This window comes from Felis catus, chromosome E2, assembly GCF_018350175.1.
Source record: "Felis catus isolate Fca126 chromosome E2, F.catus_Fca126_mat1.0, whole genome shotgun sequence".
NCBI classification, from domain to species: Eukaryota; Metazoa; Chordata; class Mammalia; order Carnivora; family Felidae; genus Felis; species Felis catus.
The window spans coordinates 46,859,658-46,879,794 of record NC_058382.1 but is presented as its reverse complement, the minus strand read 5'-3'; the positions used below and the strand labels follow the sequence as shown (position 1 = coordinate 46,879,794).

General features: G+C 36.3%; 1 long non-coding RNA gene across 12 annotated transcripts in view; it reads right to left on the bottom strand.

Annotated features, from left to right (window-relative positions):
• The window catches only part of LOC111557992, a 474,951-nt gene that overhangs the window by 249,379 nt on the left and 205,435 nt on the right, over window positions 1-20,137 (bottom strand). For 11 of the 12 annotated variants that reach the window (XR_006590782.1, XR_006590783.1, XR_006590776.1 and 8 more), the window contains 4 exons: window positions 19,142-19,293; window positions 15,516-15,599; window positions 6,114-6,227; window positions 637-771 (listed from right to left, as the gene is read on the bottom strand). This is a non-coding gene — a long non-coding RNA (uncharacterized LOC111557992). The remainder of the gene's footprint in view (window positions 1-636; window positions 772-6,113; window positions 6,228-15,515; window positions 15,600-19,141; window positions 19,294-20,137) is intronic. The other variant, XR_006590784.1, reaches the window with a different exon arrangement.

The following is a 20,137-nucleotide window of genomic DNA, read 5'->3' as shown; positions in this document are numbered from 1 at the left end:
GTCCAACACTAAAGATATATCATGATTGGAACTACAATTTTATAAACCACAATTTTACTTCCACAAAAGACATGCTGTTTCAACTACTGTGCTTCACTTGCTATCCCCAAGTTTGACTTTTCTTGCCTTCCAAGCTTTGAGGTCTGCCACAGGTATAATACTGCCAAAAGAACACCTTCATTAGTGTGATGAGAGTGGGAGATCATCAAAAGGAAGGGAAAAACTTCTGCAGATGATCATTTGTTCTGCAATCAAAAAAGGAATTCAACTGAATTTTTTTCCTGCCTTGGTAGCCTAGATTTTAACTTTATACTACTACCTTCTTTCATCTTTTGAGATTCATAGGCTTCATCCTCTTCAAAATCCAGTTCAAAATTTAACTTCAGGAATCTTTCCTGGATGACTGTACATGGACAAAATATACTCAGTATCTGTGCTCTTTATTTAAAATTTTTCTGTATGCAGTTGTTGATATAGTATTATTATAGTAAGTACTTTTGGGTACATGCTTTTCAGTTTGTTATATGTCTATATATAGACTTCTTATCATCAGCCTAAGACACAAAATAATGTCATATTCCCTTTAATTTTCAAATTAAATGTCTCTATCCCTTTATTTTCTCCTCAGGTACTCACTTTCTTGAAAACTCCAACACCTCTGGGGATGCTTATTTAGACTTAAAGATCAGTTCTGGGAACCATCTTCTACTTAGTCAATCAAGGAAATAAATTCTTTCCAGCTGTTACCAATGTCACTGGCACAAGATACACCTGTTGAAACAAAGACAACTCAGTAGGCCCAACGCAGTCTTTATTGTAACTATTAAAATATTCTGTTACCATACTCTGTGTTTAGTACTGGATGAGCCACAATAAAATGGACATAGCTTTCTGCTGAAAACCTGGTCACCCTGCCCAGAGAAAGTCTGCTTAGCTTATGAGCCTGTGAGAACCCCCCAAGGCACGGAAAGGGCTCAGCTGTGCTTAACCACTTTGCTTTTGGGGCTTTGGCTCACAGCCAGGTCTTCACATACTAATAGATGAGCCTCAGATCTTTGAGGCTGGCACATATGCAGTTTTTTCTGTAAGGCTGCTAGTAATACCCGAGTAGATGAATTTGAAGAGATTTCCACACTCAGCTACCAGAGTGACTAATACAACACTCTCTTCCGTTGGTTTTTTGCCTATCAGCGTTAAGAGCAAAAGGAGTATACTGTCTTGTTTGCCAAGACCACTCTCATGTTCTGCCCCAGGATAAATAACAAAGCTTTTAAAGAAAAACCTTCCTATCCAGCTAGTGTTAGGGTTCAGGCAATCAATTTCTTTTCTCTTATTTGCTCAGTCTCTACTGTGATAGATACTTTTAGACATACTGTTTGGTTGACCAAGTCCTTAATCTCAAGAGCCTTTGCCCAGCTCCACTAAAAAGGCTGAAGAAAAACAAATATTTTTTTCTAGGCTGTCATTGGTTGTGACTGCTTAAACCGACATGGAATATGCTGGAGAAAAGTGTGTGAAAATAAGAAAAGTTGAATCAAATCCAGACAAACAGAACTCCTTTTCTAGTTTAGTAGTTGTCTCTGAAGGTATAATTCACAAACAGCTTCATTAACACATCTGTTCCTCTTCAGCTAGGTATTAAAGGTCTTTATTTTGCCTCATCACACGTTGCCATTTTTTTAAAACCACGTCCTCTATATCTAACAGAACTAGCTGCTTGCTGCTCCTAGAACATACCTTTTACTTTCTGACTCTAAGCATTTTTCAGCTCATGACATTCTTCGTATCTGAAATTCAATTCCTCATTACGAATCACAAAATATTTTTTCCAGCTTTACTGAGGTATAACTGACAAATTTATATATGTTTAAGGTATGCAAGGTGATAAATTTGAAATAAATATACATTGTGATGTGGTGCCAGGGGGCTTGGTCTGTTGAGCGACTGACTTCAGCTCAGGTCATGATCTCATGATTTGTCAGTTTGAGTCCTGCAACAGCCTCTCTGCTGTCAGCACAGAGCCCATTTCAGATACTCTGTCCTCCTCTCTCTCTGCCCCTCCCCCACACTCTCCCTCTCTCTCCCTCAAAATAAATAAATAAACTTAAAAAAAAACATTGTGAAATGATTACCACATTCAAGTTAACACATCCATCACCACACATAGTTGTCATTTTTTGTTTGTAGTGAGATCATTTAACACCTACTGTTCAATAACTTCCAAGTATACAATACAGCATTATTACAGTCAACATGCTGTCCATTAGATCCTTAGAACTTACTCATAACTGAAAGTTTGTACCCTTTGACCAACATCTCTCATGTCCCCTACTCCTCAGCCCCTGGAAACCACCATTCTACTCTGTTTCTGAGTTCAAGGTTTTGTTGTTCTTGTTGTTGTTTTGTAGATTGTACATATGAGCGAGACGAAGTGTCTATCTGGCTCACTTCATCCAATATAATGTCCTTCATGTTCATCTGTGTTGTAACAAATGGCAGGATTTACTTTTTTTATGGCTGAATATTATTCAATTGCACGCGCGCGCGTGTGTGCGTGCGTGTGTGCGTGCGCGTGCGTGTGGTTTGGGTGTATCACATTTTCTTTATCCATTTATCTTCTTTCAACAGACACTTAAGTTGTTTCTATCCCTTGGCTATTGTGAATAATGCTGCAAGGCACATAGGACTGCAGATATCTCGTAAACATTCTGATTTTGTTCCTTTGAATTTAAATACAGAAGTGGGCTGCCAAATCACATAGTTCTATTTTTAATATTTTGAGAAATTTCCATGCTCATCCCCATAATAGTTGTACCAATTTATATTCCTACCAACAGTGTACAAGGGTTCACTTTACCTCACATCCCTGCTAACGCTTATTTCTCATCTTTTTGATAATAATCCTTTTAACAGGTGTGAGGTGAGAGCTCATTGTGATGTTGATTTGCAATTCCCTGATTAGTGATGTTGAGCATCTTTTCATGTACTTGTTGGCCATTTGTAAGTTTTTTTTTTGAAAACTATCTGTTTAGGTATTTTATCAATTATTTAATCAGGTTATGTGTTTGCTATTGAGTTGTAGGAGTTCCTTATGTGTCTTAGATATTAATCCTTTATCAAATGTATGCAAATATTTTAAAAATTTTTAAACATTTTTGAGAGAGAGAGACAGAGAGGGAGGGAGGGAGAGAGAGAGAATGAATGAGCAGGGGAGGGGAAGAGAGAGGAAGACACAGAATCCGAAGCAAGCTCTAGGCTCCAAGCTGTCAGCACAGAGCCTGACGGGGGGCTTAAACTCACCAACCATGAGATCATGGCCTGAGCTGAAACTGGACGTTTAACCGACTGAGCCACCCAGGCACCCTTTCTTTGCAAATATTTTCTTCCACTTCATAGGTTGCATTTTCATTTTGTTAATCACTTCCTTTGCTGTGCAGAAGGTTTTTAGCTGGGTGTATTCCCACTTGTTTATTTTTGCTATTGTTGTCTGTGGTTTTGGTGTCATAGACAAACAATTATTGCCAACACCAGTATCAAGGAGACTTTTTCCTGTTTTCTTCTAGGAGTTTTATGTTTTCTGGTCTTATGTTTAAGTCTTTAATCCATTTTCCATTAATTTTTTGTATATGGTATAAGATAGGGTCCAATTTCATTATTTTGTACGTGTTATCTAGTTTTCCCAACAATAGTTATTGAAGACACTATCCCTTCCCCTCTTGTGTTCTTGGTACCCTTGACAGAGATTAATTAGTTGAATGTATTTCTGTATTCTACATTCTTTTCCAGTGATCTGTGTGTGTGTGTTTAAGCCAGTACTATACTTTTAAAATTATAGCTTTGTAATATAGTTTGAAATCAAGAAGTCTGATTCCTCCAGACTTTGTCCTTTCTCAAGCTCTCTTAGGCTATTCTGTCTTCTGTGTCTTCTGTGCTTCTCTACAAACTATGACCGTCTTTTACACTTCTGTGAAAAATTCCAATGGAATTTTGATAGGGATTTCATTGAATCTGTAGATTGCTTTGGGTAGTATGGACATTGTAACAAATTAATTTTTCCAATTTTTGAACATGAGTTATCTTTCCTTTCATTTTTGGCTTCTTCAACTTTTTGCACTAATGTCTTACATTTTTCAGGGTACAGGTCTTTCACCTCCTGGCTAAATTTATTCCTAAGTATTGTATTCTTTCTGATGCTATTTTATTAAAATTAAAAAAAAATGTTTTTCTTTATTTTTGAGACAGAGAGAGTGTGTGAGCCGGGGAGGGGAAGAGAGAGAGAGAGGGAGACACAGATTCCAAAGCAGGCTCCAGGCTCTGAGCTGTCAGCACAGAGCCTGATGTGAGGCTTGAACTCATGAACCAAGAGATTATGACCCAAGCTGAAGATGGACGCTCAACTGACTGAGCCACTCAGGCACCCCTTGATGCTATTTTAAATGGGATTGTTTTCTTTCTTTCAGATAGTTTGTTAGTGTATAGAAACAGAACTGATTTTTGTAAGCTGTTTTTCTATCCTGCAACTTTACTAAATTTATTAGTTTTAACATTTAGCTGGGGCCTTTAGGATTTTCTATTTTTAAGATCATGTCATCGGCAAAGAGAGACTATTTTACTTCTTCCTTTCCAATTTTGTATCTTTTATTTCTTTTTCTTGCCTAATTGCTCAGGTTACGGTTTCCACTACTGTGGTGAGTAGAAGAGGCAAGAGTGAGCATCCTTGTCTTGTTCCTGATCTTAGAGGAAAAGCTTTCAGTTTTTCTTCATTGAGTATGTTAGCTGTGTGGTTTTTGGATATAGCCTTTATTATATTGAGGTCCATTCCTTCTATACCTAATTTGTTGAGTTTTTATCATGAGAGGATATTACATTTTTCCAAATGCTTTTTCTGTATCTACTAAGATGATCATATGATTTTATACTTTATACTCTGTTAAAGTGATGTAGCACATTTATTGACTTGCATATGATGAAGAATCCTTGCATCCCAGTGATAAGTCTGACTGGATCATGCTATATGATTATTTTAACATGCTCTCGAATTTGGTCTGCTAGATTTTGCTGAAAAGTTAGCATGTTCATCAGTAATACTGGCTTATAATTTTCTTTTCTTGCAGTGTCCTTGACTGGCTTTGGTATTAGAACAATGCTGGTTTATAAAATGAGTTCGGAAGTGTTCCCTCCTCTCCAGTGTTTTGGAAGAATTTGAAAAGGATTGGCATTAATTCTTCAAATGTTTGGAAGAATTCACCAGTGAAGTCACATGATCCTGGGCTTTCCTTTGTTGGGAAGTTTTTGATTACAGATTCAATCTCCTTATTATTAATTAGCCTGTTTAAATTTCCTATTTCTTCACGATTCAGTCTTAAAAGACCATATTTTCTAGGAATTTGTCCATTTCTTCTAGGTTCTCCAATTTGTTACCATATCATTGTCATAACAATATCTTATGATCATTTGTATTTCTGTGGTATGTTTAATGTCTCTTCTTTCACTTCTGACTTCATTTATTTAAATGTTTTCTATTCTTAGGCTAGCTAATGGTTTGTTGATTTTATCTTTTCAAAAAACTAGCTTTTAGTTTCATTGATTTTGTCTGTTTTTCTATTGTCTATTTCATTTATTTTTGCTGTAATCTTTATTTTCCCCCTTCTATAACTTTGAACTTTGTTTGTTCTTCTTTCTCTAGTTCCTAAAGTGTAAAGTTAAGTTGCTTTTTTGAGATCTTTCTTTTTCCTTAGTGTAGTCCTTTATTGCTATAAACCTGTCTCTTAGAACTGTTTTGCTTCATCCCATTAGTTTTGGTATATTGTGTTTATATTTTCATTTGTTTTAGGATATTTTGTATCTCCCTTTTGATTTCTTCTATGACCCATTTGTTGTTTAAAAGTGTTGTAAAATTTTCACGTATTTGTGAATTGTACAGCTTTCCTCCTGTTATTGATTTCCAGTTTCATACCACTGTGGGGAGAAAAGATTGCTATGATTTCATTCTTATTAAACTCGTTAAGATTTTTTTTTTCTGAGAGAAATCACTGGCCAAGGGGGTGTCTCTTGATGCTGAGTTGTGCTGCTTTGGGGGCAAGGTGACATAAGTAAAATGAAACTGTTCTTACCTTATTCACTACATTTATTCTTAGATTTTTTTGCTCAAACAGTGTGCTAGAACTTCCCTGCTGGACTCCTGGACTCCCATAAAGTTGATCTGTGGTTGACTGTCAACTGATACTCTGTGGGGGGATAAAAGTAGAAAACTCATGTCATATTTGACTAATGACAAAGTATTTATAGTTATAGCTATAGTTATAGTTATTTATACAAAAAATTCTACTGTAACCTAAGTCACCCAAGTCTGGATCTTTGTCTACTGGAAGCTTAAAGTAGGGGGGGGGAAATTAATGTCAAAATGAATTTATAATAAGGAGAATAGTGACAAGTAGATTACATAGTAAGTTATTGTAATAGTCCCAAGGATAAAGAAGACCAACTTACAGTTAAAGATAGTAGCTTGCCCATATAAAGTTACATTTCTCACTTTGAAAACTCCACTAAAATGATAGAATGATAAAAAAGGAATAAACCCACAAGTCCAAAGATAACAGCAGAGGAGAAAAAAACATTAAAATTTTAGAAGCCAGAAAGCAGGTGGATAAAGACAAACTAGCTCAACAAATTTTTGAAAACAGAAACTTAAACCAGTAGGGGAGGGAGCTCAGCAGCAAGTAAATTCTTACCACTCATACACATAGAAATTATAGGTCTGAAGGTGGGGATACAACTAACACATAACATGATGTGAACTGGGTAAAAGTTTGTATAAGAAGCAGCTGGATTTACATATAGCCTTTGTCAACCGTATATCTGAGCAACTTGCCCTCCCTCATCTATGAAGAAGACCAGAGATTTACTCTTTGAGGAGGTACAACCAGTGGGACTTTGAAGTGGAACAAATAGTTGGGCTGTGTTTTCATGTTGAAAAAAGGTGAATTATTGAAACTCTATGTACTAAGTGGGGACCATACTAGCTTCTTTCCCAAACCTGACTCCAAGAATGCTGGAGGACAAAGTCATATTCTAAAGACAAGAGTTTGGAAATATTTTCTTTGAAAAACCATACTCACCTTTAGAGGTTCATCATAAAATGGCCAATCATTGGTCAATGAAACGAAGTAGTCACCAACAAATGAAAGTAACTTTGTGACTCCAAAAGAAAGCAACCCACATTTATGTACAGGGAACTTTCAATCATCTTTTTAATATCTTGCACTCAAATAGGAATGGAAAGTAAAGAGCCAGATATTTGAACAAATGTCCTCTTTTGACACAATGTAAAGCCACACAAGAAAAAGAAAGAAGTTTGGGGAAAAAGAGAATAGGATGGAAAACATAACCTTGGAAGACCTATAATGAATATTCTCAGTGAATTAAAACATCTTGATTGCATTCGTGAGACAAGATGCTATTAAAAAGGAGCATTTTCTGTGTATAGTTATTCTTTAAATTTCAATATGATACAGAAATTACACTATTAATAATGGTGCAGTACCTGTTATTAAGTTAACCTTCTTAACCTTGCCCGCAGATAATAATAATGGGAAAAATATAAAAACAGTTGTTTGAATGCACTTGAGAGCAACTGAAGGCAGGCAGAAACTGGAAGGGAGTTGACACACAAAAGAAGGGAATAGCACTTCTCAGTTTGCACTGCATGGAGTAGCTGGAACTCAAACAGAAAACTGCAGTCCTAAGTGACTTGAGGATTGAGAGGGAAGAGTTTGGGACTACTGGCATGGCTAGAAAATAAATGACAAATCTCAGAAAAAAAGGAAGCTAAGGAGCTGGAGGAGAAAAATCCACATATAAACTCCTTCAAATCCTTGGATGATCTTGATTAATGTATGTGCAGAGGGCCAGGCAGAAAGCAATGGCTGGAAGGTGGAAAGAAGTGAAGATTTAAAGTTTGAGCTCAGCCACTTGAATTGCTTGCTAGAACATGATCAACACTATTTAGATGAAGCTATCCCTAGTCTCTACAAGGGTACAATAAAAAACTACTAAACATAAAGACACAGGAAAATGTGGCCCACACTCAAGAGAAAAACAGTTAAGAAAAACTGATACTGGGGCGCCTGGGTGGCGCAGTCGGTTAAGTGTCCGACTTCAGCCAGGTCACGATCTCGCGGTCCGTGAGTTCGAGCCCCGCGTCAGACTCTGGGCTGATGACTCAGAGCCTGGAGCCTGAGCCGATTCTGTGTCTCCCTCTCTCTCTGCCCCTCCCCCGTTCATGCTCTGTCTCTCTCTGTCCCAAAAATAAATAAACGTTGAAAAAAAAATTAAAAAAAAAAAAAGAAAAACTGATACTAAAATGATCCAGAGGATAGAATTAGAAGAATTTTTAAACCGCTAATCTAAATGCGTTCAACAAAACTGAAACAGGAAGAAACAGAAAATTTGAATAGACCCATAACCAGTCAGGAAGTTGAAATCTGTTATCAAAAATCTCCAACAAATGAGAGTCCAGGGCTGGATAGCTTCTCAGGGGAATTCCACTAGACATTGAAAGAAGAGGTAATGCTATTCTTTTAAAGCTTTTCCAAAAGACAGAAATGAAAGGAAAACTTCAAAACTCATTCTCCAAGGCCAGAATTACCTTGATTCCAAAACCAGACAAAGACACCACAAAAAAGGAGAATTGCAGACCAATTTCCCTGATGAACATGGATACAAAAATTCTCAACAAGATACTAGCAAATCAAATCCAATAATACGTCAAAAGAATTATTCACCACTATCAAGTGGGATTTATTCCTGGACTGCAGGGGTGGTTCAATATTCGCAAATCAATCAACATGATACACCACATTAATAAAAGAAAGGCTATGAACCTCTTGATCCTCTCAATAGATGCACAAAAAGCATTTGGCAAAATATAGCACCGTTTATGATAAAAATATTCAGGAAAGTGGGGATAGAAGGAACATACCTCAACACCGTAAAGACCATATATGAAAGACCTACAATTAATATCCTCAATGGCGAAAAATTGAGAGCTTTCCCCCCTAAAGTCAGGAAAATGACAGGGATGTCCACTCCCACCACTGCTATTCAACATAGTATTGGAAGTCCTAGGCTCAGCAATCAGAAAACAAAAAGAAATAAAAGGCATCTAAATTGGCAAGGAAGAAGTCAAACTTTCACTCTTCATAGATGACATGATACCTTATGTGGCAAAACTGAAAGACTCTACCAACAAACTGCTAGAACTGATCCATGAATTCAGCAAAGTTGCAGGATATAAAATCAATGTACAGGAGTTCGTTGCACTTATATATACCAGTAATGAAGCAGCAGAAAGGAAAATCAAGGAATTGATCCCATTTACAATTGCACCAAAAATCATAAAACACTTAGGAATAAACCTAACCAAAGAGGTGAAAGATACGTATGCTGAAAACTACAGAAACCTTATGAAAGAAATGGAGGGAGACACAAAGAAATGGCAAAACATTCCACGTTCATGGATTGGAAGAACAAATATTGTTAAAATGTCTATACTTCCCAAAGCAATCTACACATTTAAATGCAATCCCTCGCAAAATAACCCCAGCAATCTTGACAGAACTAGAAAAAACAATTCTAAAATTTGTATGAAACCAGAAAAGACCCCAAATAGCCAAAGTAATGGTGAAAAAGAAAACCAAAGCTGGAGGCATCACAATTCTGGACTTCAAACTGTATTACAAAGCTGTAATCATCAAGACAGTATGGTATTGGCACAAAAACAGACACATAGATCAATGTAACAGAACAGAGAATCCAGAAATGGACCCACAAATATGTGGACAACTAATCTTTGACAAAGCAGGAAAGAATACCCATTGGAAAAAAGACAGTCTCTTCAGCAAATGGTGCTGGGAAAACTGGACAGCTACATGCACAATAATGAACTTGGACTACTTTCTTATACCATACACAAAAATAAACTCAAAATAGATGAAGGACTTAAACATAAGACAAGAGGAGAAAACAGGCAACAACCTCTTTGACCTCAGTTGTAGCAACTTCTTACTAGACAAGTCTCAGGAGGCAAGGGAAACAAAAGCAAAGGGCCTCATTAAGATAAAAAGCTTTTGCACAGAGAAGGAAACCATCAACAAAAATAAGAGGTAACCAATAGAATTGGAGACGATATTTGCAAATGACATATTAGATAAAGGGTTAGTACTCAAATCTATAAAGAACAAACCAACTCAACACCCAAAAAACAAATAATCCAGGGAAGAAATGGGCAGAAGACAAGAACAGACACTTTTCCAAAGAAGATATTCAGATGGCTAACAGACACATGATAAGATGCTCAACATCACACATCATCAGGAAAATACAAATCAAAACCACAATGAAATACCACTTCACAACTGTCAGTATGGCTAAAATTAACAACTAAGAAAACAACAGATGTTGGCAAGGATGTGGGGAAAAGGGAACACTTTTGCACTGGTGGTGGGAATGCAAACTGGTGCAGCCACTCTGGAACGGTATGGAGGTTCCTCAAAAAATTAAAAATAGAACTACCCTATGACCCAGCAATTGTACTACTAGGTATTTATCCAAAGGATACAACCATGCTGATTCAAAGGGGCACATGCAACACAATGTTTACAGAAGCACTATCAACAATAGCCAAATTATGGTAAGAGTCCAAATGTCTATCAACTGGATAAAGAAGATGGGATCTATATCTATATCTATATCTATATCTATATCTATATCTATATCTATATCTATATCTGCAATGGAATATTACTCAGCAATCAAAAAGAATGAAATCTTGCCATTTCCAACAACATGGATGAAAACTAGAATGTATTATGCTAAGTGAAATAAGTCAATCAGAGAAAGATAATTACCTTACAATTTCACTCATAAGTGGAGTTTAAGAAATAAAACAGATGAACATAGGGGAAGGGAAGGAAAAATAAGATAAAAAGAGAGATGGAGGGAACCATAAAATACTCTTAAATACAGATAGCTGAAGGTTGCTGGAGGGGTGTTGGGGGTGGTAGGCTAAATGGGTGATGGGCATTAAGTAGGGCACTTACTGGAATGAGTACTGGGTGTTATATGTAAGTGATGAATCACTAAATCCTATTCCTAAAAACATTATTACACCGTATATTAAGTAATGTGGATTTAAATTAAGAAAAAAAAGAGGAAAAAAATTAAAAAATAGATGTTTAAGGGATTAAAGGAAAAATATGGTTACAATTAATGAATAGTTGGAGAATCTCAATAGAAAAATACAAACCATCAAAAAAAAAAAAAAGAAACAAGTAGAAATTTTAGAAATGAAACACAATATCAAAAATTAAAAATTTACTGGATAAGAACAACAGATCACAGATAGTAAAATAAAGAAAACAGTAAATTTGAAGATAGATCATAGAAAATATTCAATCTGAAGATGAGAAAAATATATTGGAAAAAATAGAACAAAAGCTCAGTGATATGTGGGACCATATTTAAGTGATTGAAGTTATATTCAGCTGTATTCTCAGAGAGAGAAAATGAGTCAGAAAATACCTTTCATAAAATAATGGATAGATTTTTCCTAAACTGCTAAATAAATGTAAACTTACAGATCCAAGAATATCAATGAATACCTGCTAAGATAAATACTTAGAAAACCATGCTTAGCCACATATTTATCAAATGATAGAAAACACAGAAAAAGAGAAAAGCAGCCAGTGGGGGAAAACCCATTACAAACAAGGGGGAAATGATACAAATTACAACTGAATTCTCATCAGAAATGATGGAAGGTAGGAGAGAATGGAACAACATCTTTAAAGTGCTGAGAGAGTGGGAACTGTCAAATTAGAATTCTGTATCTGGGAAAATTTTTCTTAAAAAATAAAAGCAAAATAAATACATTTTTCAGAAAAACAAAAATTGAGAGAATCTCTTGTCAGCAGAGCAGTACTATAAGAAATTGTAGGGACGCCTGGGTGGCTGACTCTGGATTTTGGCTCAGGTCATGACCTCTCGGTTCATGAGATAGAGCCCTGTGTCAGGTTGTCAGCTGACAGGGTGGAGCCTACTTGGGATTCTCTCCCTCTCTCTCTGCCCCTCCCCTGCTCACGTGCGCGCGCGCGCGCGCGCGCGCACACACACACACACACACACACACACACACACACACACACACACATTCTCTCTCTTAAAATAAATAAACTTAAAAAAACATTCTAAAGGAAATTCTTCAGGTTAAGGAAACTTAGATGGTAACATATCTATAGGAAGAAATTATAAGAACCAGAAGTAGTAAATACCTGGGTTAATATAAAGGGGAATACATTTTCCTTTTCTTAATATTTAAAATAATATGACTAAGGTAAACATAATAATGCAAAGTTGGGTTAATGCATATAGATGTACTACATATGAAAATAATATTACAAAGGAAAAGATGGTAAGTGAAAATAGACTGTTGAAAGGTCGTAATTTTTTTTAAACAGCTTTGTTGAGATTTAATTCACATACCATACAACTCACCCATTTAAAGCATATATTTCAATGGCTTTAATTATATTCACAGTAGAGTGGCATAAGACATTCTTAATAGGCACGTCTAATACTGAATTGAAGTTGCCATGATATAAACATGTGCTCTAACTCACTGCCCCAAATATTCCCCCAAATTGGCCTGGGAAACATAGATTACTTATTGAGTATAACTTATGATTACAAAGTTAATTCTACTTCAATCAAGTCTCTTAATAATCTAAATTCAGAAATTCAGGAATTTAGAATTATAAAAATGTTGACATGAAAACATAGTGAAGGATAGAATGATTAGAATTTCTATAAAGATATATATAGGAAGAGTTACTATATGTAAAAATTTCCCAACCAAACTGTAATTTTTGAAATGACAACATAGTTTGAATATGATCCCAAACCTGAATGACCACTACTTGCTGATAGCATTACAAATGGGAACTAGAGGCATATAGATTATATTTTTTATAGAGGATAACACCCTATTATATGGTAACTTCACAGTCAAGGAAACAGAGTTTGGCTGGTGCATGAAAGGTGCTCAAATAGACTCACTGTTTATCAAATAGTTTTATTTTTTTTTTTTTATTTAAAAAAAATTTTTTTTTTCAACGTTTTTTATTTATTTTTGGGACAGAGAGAAACAGAGCATGAACGGGGGAGGGGCAGAGAGAGAGGGAGACACAGAATCGGAAACAGGCTCCAGGCTCTGAGCCATCAGCCCAGAGCCTGACGCGGGGCTCGAACTCACGGACCGTGAGATCGTGACCTGGCTGAAGTCGGACGCTTAACCGACTGCGCCACCCAGGGGCCCCTCAAATAGTTTTATTTAAGAGAATGCTGCATAGTGCAGTGTTTCTCAAATGAAGAAATGTGGAGACCTTTTAAAATAAAATATCACAGAATCTTAAGGTTATATTACTTAAATATGTACAAACATAATATCATAAAATTAGATATAATGCATTTTCTTAAGCTCCTATAACTATAAAACTAAAATTTATAAATTAAAAACAATTAAAAAACCAATACTATTCAAACACAATTTGACAATAGTTTTGTTTCATTAAAACTAAGTTGTTAATTTGGGGTTTAATATAGGGTGATGTTTCTTCAGGTCTGGTTCTATATTTAATGTGTTTCTGTATTTTTAAAATTTAAAAATTTTTTATTTCTTAATGTTTACTTATTTTTGAGACAGAGAGAGACAGAGCATGACGGGGGAGGGGCAGAAAGAGAGGGAGACACAGAATTGAAAGCAGGCTCCAGGCTCTGAGCCATCAGCCCAGAGCCCGATGCGGGCTCGAACTCACGGACCACGAGATCGACCTGAGCTGAGCTTAACCGACTGAGCCACTCAGGTGCCCCTGTATTTTTAAATTTTAATGTTACTAATGTGGACACTGCCTTTTCACATAAGTATGCTGTATAAAATGGCCCTAATACTCACTGAGTCTCACACCAAATATATCTGTACTTTACCATATATAAGCTAAACCTTAATTTTTTTCGCAATTAAAAATTTTTTTAATGTTTATTTTTGAGAGAGAGAGAGAGAGAGAGAGAGAGTGAGTGAGTGTGAGTGCTGGGGAAGAGGCAGAAGGAGGGAGACAGAGACTCCAAAGCAAGCTCCAGGCACAGAGCTGCCAGCACAGAGCCCGTCGAACTCAAAGCCTTGAGATCATTACCTGAGCCGAAGTCAGATGCTTAACCAACTGAGCCACCCAGAAGCCCCAATTTTCCTCACAATTTAAAGGCTTTGTTTGATAGTATAGTATGATCAGATTTATACTTAAAAAAACTCTTCTTTATAAAAATCTTTGAGCGCCTATTTTAATAAGGTGTAACTGCTAACACTGTAATCTTTTATTCGAGAATACATTTAAATAGTCATGTAATTTAAACCTACACAAGTAATCTGACGGGATTTAGAACAAGGTATTGAACACCCTTGAATTATTTCAAGGAGGTACACAGATAGGGACTGTGTCAAACAACAGTGTTACAAATTCAATATGGAACCCACTGCTGCAATGCATGTTCTTTTGGATTCATGGTGCCTTTACTGCCATGTTATGTTATGAGTCCACCCTTTTTGAACCATTATGACAACCTCACTTTTGAATTGCACCATGACATTTCTTTGCATTCACTAGCCAAAAATGTGAGAGAAAACACAAATATAAATAACTGTTCTGAAATTACTGAATATTTTGTTATAGGAGGTCACTAAGATTATTCATGATATTATTACATTAAATATTTATAATCAGTAAGATGAAAGCACAATTCAAAACTGTCATAATTTTCTTTTTTTTTCATAGCACTTTTACCTTGTAACATACATATTTTACTTCTTTGTTCATTGTCTATATCCTCTGTCCCTATGAGAATGTAAGCTCATTAGGGCCACAACAGTTTTCTTCCTCCATAACGTATTTCAAACACCTAGAATAGCATCCCACACAGAAGCACTCAATGTGCTGAAAGAATGAAACATTTGTCATAAGCTGACATCTGGGGACACTCCAACCTTTTAGGATTTCCAGACTGAAATATTGGAATGGGGAAAAAAAGTTTTGGCTTAGCAGCCAGAGAGACTTCAGTTGCAACTATTTTGTAGCTGTTAACTCTTACTCTGTGGATTACTGGCTGCATGACTTTTGGCAAATTACTTAAATTCAGGGAGTCTGCTGGTTTTCCTCTAGGAAAATGTAAAGTCTGTTCAAAATGGGGGAAATGGCTAACACAAAAAAGTACATAAAATACCAGTATATAAGGAGACCATCATTACTATTACTTTTAGAAATGTCATACAAAAAATTAATCAAGTAAAACTAAACTTTTCCACATCATTATTTTCTCTTAATTCATCTTATTCATAATTGATAAAAATGTAAAATAGGAAATAGATTTGGATAAATGAAAATGCAAAAAGAATAGGATCTAAAACTTACACTATAACAGCTGTGTGAAGATACTGGAAGATGTTTTCATAATAATCATTTGTCAGATGTGGAAAGAACTTGGTTCTAACAGGGCTGTAAAAGAAGCCAAAAACAAAGAGTGAACAAGAAAACAGAAATAGATGAAATTGGTGAAATAGAATAAAGATCATCTTGTGACCTCAGCTGCACATGAGTGGTTTTCTCCCCAAGCATTCTCATACACTTTATCTACCCACCTTCTTTCTGTATGCACGGTCTACTTGGTTCATCAGGAACTTTAACCCTCAGGCCAACCCTGAAGGAAGAATTAACCTACTTATTGAACCCTCAGGCAGTGTGCCTGGCCAGGAAGCTGGGTATTTGGCGAACACACTGAGGTGATCTCAGCATTTTACTGCAATATCCCACATCACTGAAGGAAGAGGTTAAAAGTGATTTACTATATTAAGAAAAAGCAGTGTATATTTATTCCTTGATTTAAACTTTGCTGCCAAACGGAATTCTCAAAATGCTTTGGAAATGCAAATGGATTTAAGATCTGTTTTAGGTAAATGTTAACTGTATTTTAAGAGGACAATAAATTATTACTTAGTTTTAGGCAGTCAACATATCATTATTCAGTTTAGTACAAAAAAAGAAATTTTGGATGGCTAAATTCAGTCTTAATACAAACCATGTTCCAACAATGCACGTAAGTATTGGCAGATTAAATAGGTTTGTCCTCCAACATCCTTAATAACACTAAAGAAAACAAGTTAAATGAGAAATATACCCCGGAAAATAATTTGGGTATTAACAGGCAAACAAACACAAGTCCTTAAGGTGGGATATGCCAGGACTCCCCACAATAAAGTTATATTTTCCCCTTTGTAATTAATTCATATCTTACAGAAGGAATAATTTGAGATGGGATAGAGAAATAAGTAAAGGATAGTCTCTTTCTTGTCATACTTCTATCCAGCAATTTTAGCATCCATGGATGGATAATTATTGCCTGCAAAAATTATTTCTGAGTATTTGCCAAATAGTGATTTTCTGTTACCATGACTCTTTCTACATTTATTCATTGGAATTTTACTATGACGAAGAGTTGCCCTTTTGCCCCAGATTATTAAATTTTTTTATATCAGTGTAGCTTCAAAGAGATTTATTTAATGCTATGGTCTGTAATCCATTACTTGAATTATACATTCTATTCACGTGGGTTCTTAAAAATTACTTTTTATGGTTGATTTTGAATATGATTGTGTGTTGCTAAGAAAACACAATCTGAATAGTATCAGTTTTGATATTTATTGAAATTTCCTTTGTAACAAAGCATGTGGCTAATTTTTTGTAAATATTCTTTGTATGCATGATGTAACATTCTTTTTTGCTTTTGATTTTTTCATTGTGAATTATAAAGCATATAGAAATGTACCATTTATAATTATATGCTTAGTGAATTATTATTGTTATTTTAAGTTTATTTATTTTGAGAGAGAGAGACAGAGAGAGAGAGACAGAAAGAGCAGGGGAGGAGCAGAGAGGGAGGGAGAGAGAATCTGAAGCAGGCTCCACATTCTCAGCACAGGGCCTGATGCAGGGCTTGAACTCACTAACTGTGAGATCATGACCTGAGCAGAGATCAAGAGTCGGATGCTTAATCAACTGAACCACCCAGGCACCCCATAGTTACATGCTTAGTGAATTATTATAAAGCAGATACCTGTGTTAGCACTACCCAGGTGAAAAAAATAGAATCTTCTAGTGACAGAAAAACATCCTAAGTGCTATGTTCCAATTTGTCACCCTTGGATTAACACCCCACCTCTCCCACGTAAAGCTAATGCCTTAAGTTTTCAGTTACCGAGTTACCTGCTTCTCCTAATAAATTTATCACCTAAAGATGCATTACTGAAACCTATGCTTTAATGAAACAAGGTATATTATGGAAACATGACTAATCAATTAATATCACACAAAGTAAATTTTGAGACAAAGAATATTGCCAAAGAAAAACATTTCATAATGATAAAAGGTTCAATTCACTAAAAATGCATTGCAATCTTTTTTTTTAAATATATTTTTTTAAGTTTTCATTTATTTATTTTGAGAGAGTGAGCAAGGGAGGGGCAGAGAGAGAGGGAGAAAGAGAATCCCAATGCGGGGCTCCAACTCACTAACAGTGAGATCATGACCTGAGCTGAAACCAAGAGTCAGATGCTTAGCCGCCTGAGCCACCCAAGTGCCCCTACATTATAATCTTAAATATGTATGCATCTAATAATAAAACTTTGAATTATATGAAACAAAAATGAGAGAAATAAAGAGAAATAAAAAAGTACCAAATCAAATTGAGGATTTTGACATTCCTTTCTCAGTAATTGATAGAATTAGCAAAAAGCAAGTGAGAAAGGATATAGATGCGAATATCAACTGGACCTATTAGAAACTTATACCTAACAACCGCAGAATACACATTTTTTTTCAAATGCATGTGAAACATGTGACATCTCGTTGGATTTTAATTTTCAGACCTAATGAACATAGACACACTTTTATATATTTATAGCCCACTGGGCTACTGTACAGGTTATGAGGGCTCTGCCCAATAAAGGCTCTGCCTTTTGAGAACTCTATCTAGGACAGTTGCTACCAGGACTGATAGTTAGAAGCGTAGTCTAGGAAAGGTCCTAGGGTCTAGCAGGTTGTAGTAACGGAGGAGTTAAGACTTTCACCCATGGTGAATGTGATGTGATAAAGGTGAAAAGAAATGTACCAGCCTATGTAATTTCTCTGGCATTTCAGACCAATGAGGAAGAGAGTTAAGTATTAGGACTGTGGAACTGGGTGGTTATTGGTGAGCACCAGTGATTTACTGAAGAGAATGACAGACTTAGGTCAATTAAGTACCAATTTATTTATTTATTTAACATTTATTTATTATTTTTGAGAGGGGGGAGGGAGGGAGGAGAGGGGTAGTGAGCAGGGCAGGGGCAGAGAGGGAGAGACAGAATCCCAAGCAGGCTCCACACTGCCAGTGTGGAGCCCAATGTGGATCTTAAACCCATGAACTGTGAGATCATATGATCTGGGCTGAAACCAAGAGTTGGATGCTGAGCTGACTGAACTACCCAGGTGCCCCAATTAAATACCAACTGAAAGCAAAGAAAAAAAAACCAGAGAACAAATATGATTTAAGATTAGCAATGTGGGGCGCATGGATGGCTAAATTGGTTAAGCATCTGACTCATGATTTCAGCTCAGATCATGATCTCATGGTTCATGAGATTGAGCCCTGCATCACGTTTTGCACTGAAAGCAGGGAGCCTGCTTGAAATTCTCTCTCCCTCTCTGCCCCTCCCCTACTTGTGTTCAGGCTCTCTCTTTCAAAATAAACAATAAAAAAAATTAAAAAGATTAGCTATGTGACTTAATTATAAGAGTGGCAGAGCTAAGGAGAAGGCTGATTTCTCATCTCAGTCAAGTCTTCTATGCTAATGTCAGGGCTCTGTTGGAGAAGTGGGACCCCAAGCCCTGAGGTGGGGACATTAGAGTTGATGCATCTGAGAATTTTGAATACCAGATTACCCTCAATCCCTAGGGACTGTGAAAGAGACCCAGTTCCACTTGTTAGAGGATAGGGACTCTACCTTACTTGATGACCACACAGAGGTTTCAAATGAAGGAGGTGCAGGTGCCTTATAATGCTTTCCTTCTCAGAACGTGACTTCATTTCACTTCCTAGGTACTAGAAGGAGTGTCAAATCTCAAAAAGGCCCCACTGGAGAAATTCTTGGGCATGCTAAGGGAGGAGAGAGATTTAATGTCAACAAAGAATGGAAGCACCTGGCTAGTAAATACTGTAGGAACTGGCAGAATATGCCTGGAAGTAAATCCTGATGGTGCTGGACCAGGGAAGTGAAATATAATAGACTTAACGGCAGCTCTTTTCCATGACTCAGACCTAATCCCCTGAGAAGGACCCTTGGAATCAGTTAATACACTGATGAGGTGGTTTTTGGAAACATGAAGACTGATGACCCATATTAAATAGGGATATGATAACTGGTGTTATAAACTATTCAAAAAGTAATAAAAATCACAGAGAAGTGGATATGCCTGAGTGAACATGATACATAAGATGAAATCCCAGTTTACTGTGTTTCCTGGAAGGATTTACTTCATTTACCAACATTGCTGAATAGCTTAGTAGTGACTGTCCTCTGTAGGTGGGGTCTTTGAAGGTGACAGTGTTAAAGAAGAACACCTTCTATAATTGTGGATGATATGATCCAGAAATAGAAGTTAGGTGGCAGCATTTAATTATCAGGAGAATGGTGGAAATTAGTACTATAACAGGCAGCAAGTTTCAAATGGCAACCAGTGGGTACCTGATCCAGAGAGATTTATGGACATGGCTCACAGAACTTGATGTTATTAGAAATGGTCAGCCAATAAAGGTGCTTTATATATATGACATATATTCAAAAGAGATTGAGACTGAATGAGCAGAATGATGAAGTCAGTCACTTCAATGGAAAGTCATAATCTCTGTTTCCAGATCAGAGCCAGTCCTCAGATCCAGAATCCATCAATTGAAAGAGAAGCTGGGGTCTACTTGTTGCCACAGAGTATATACACTCCAA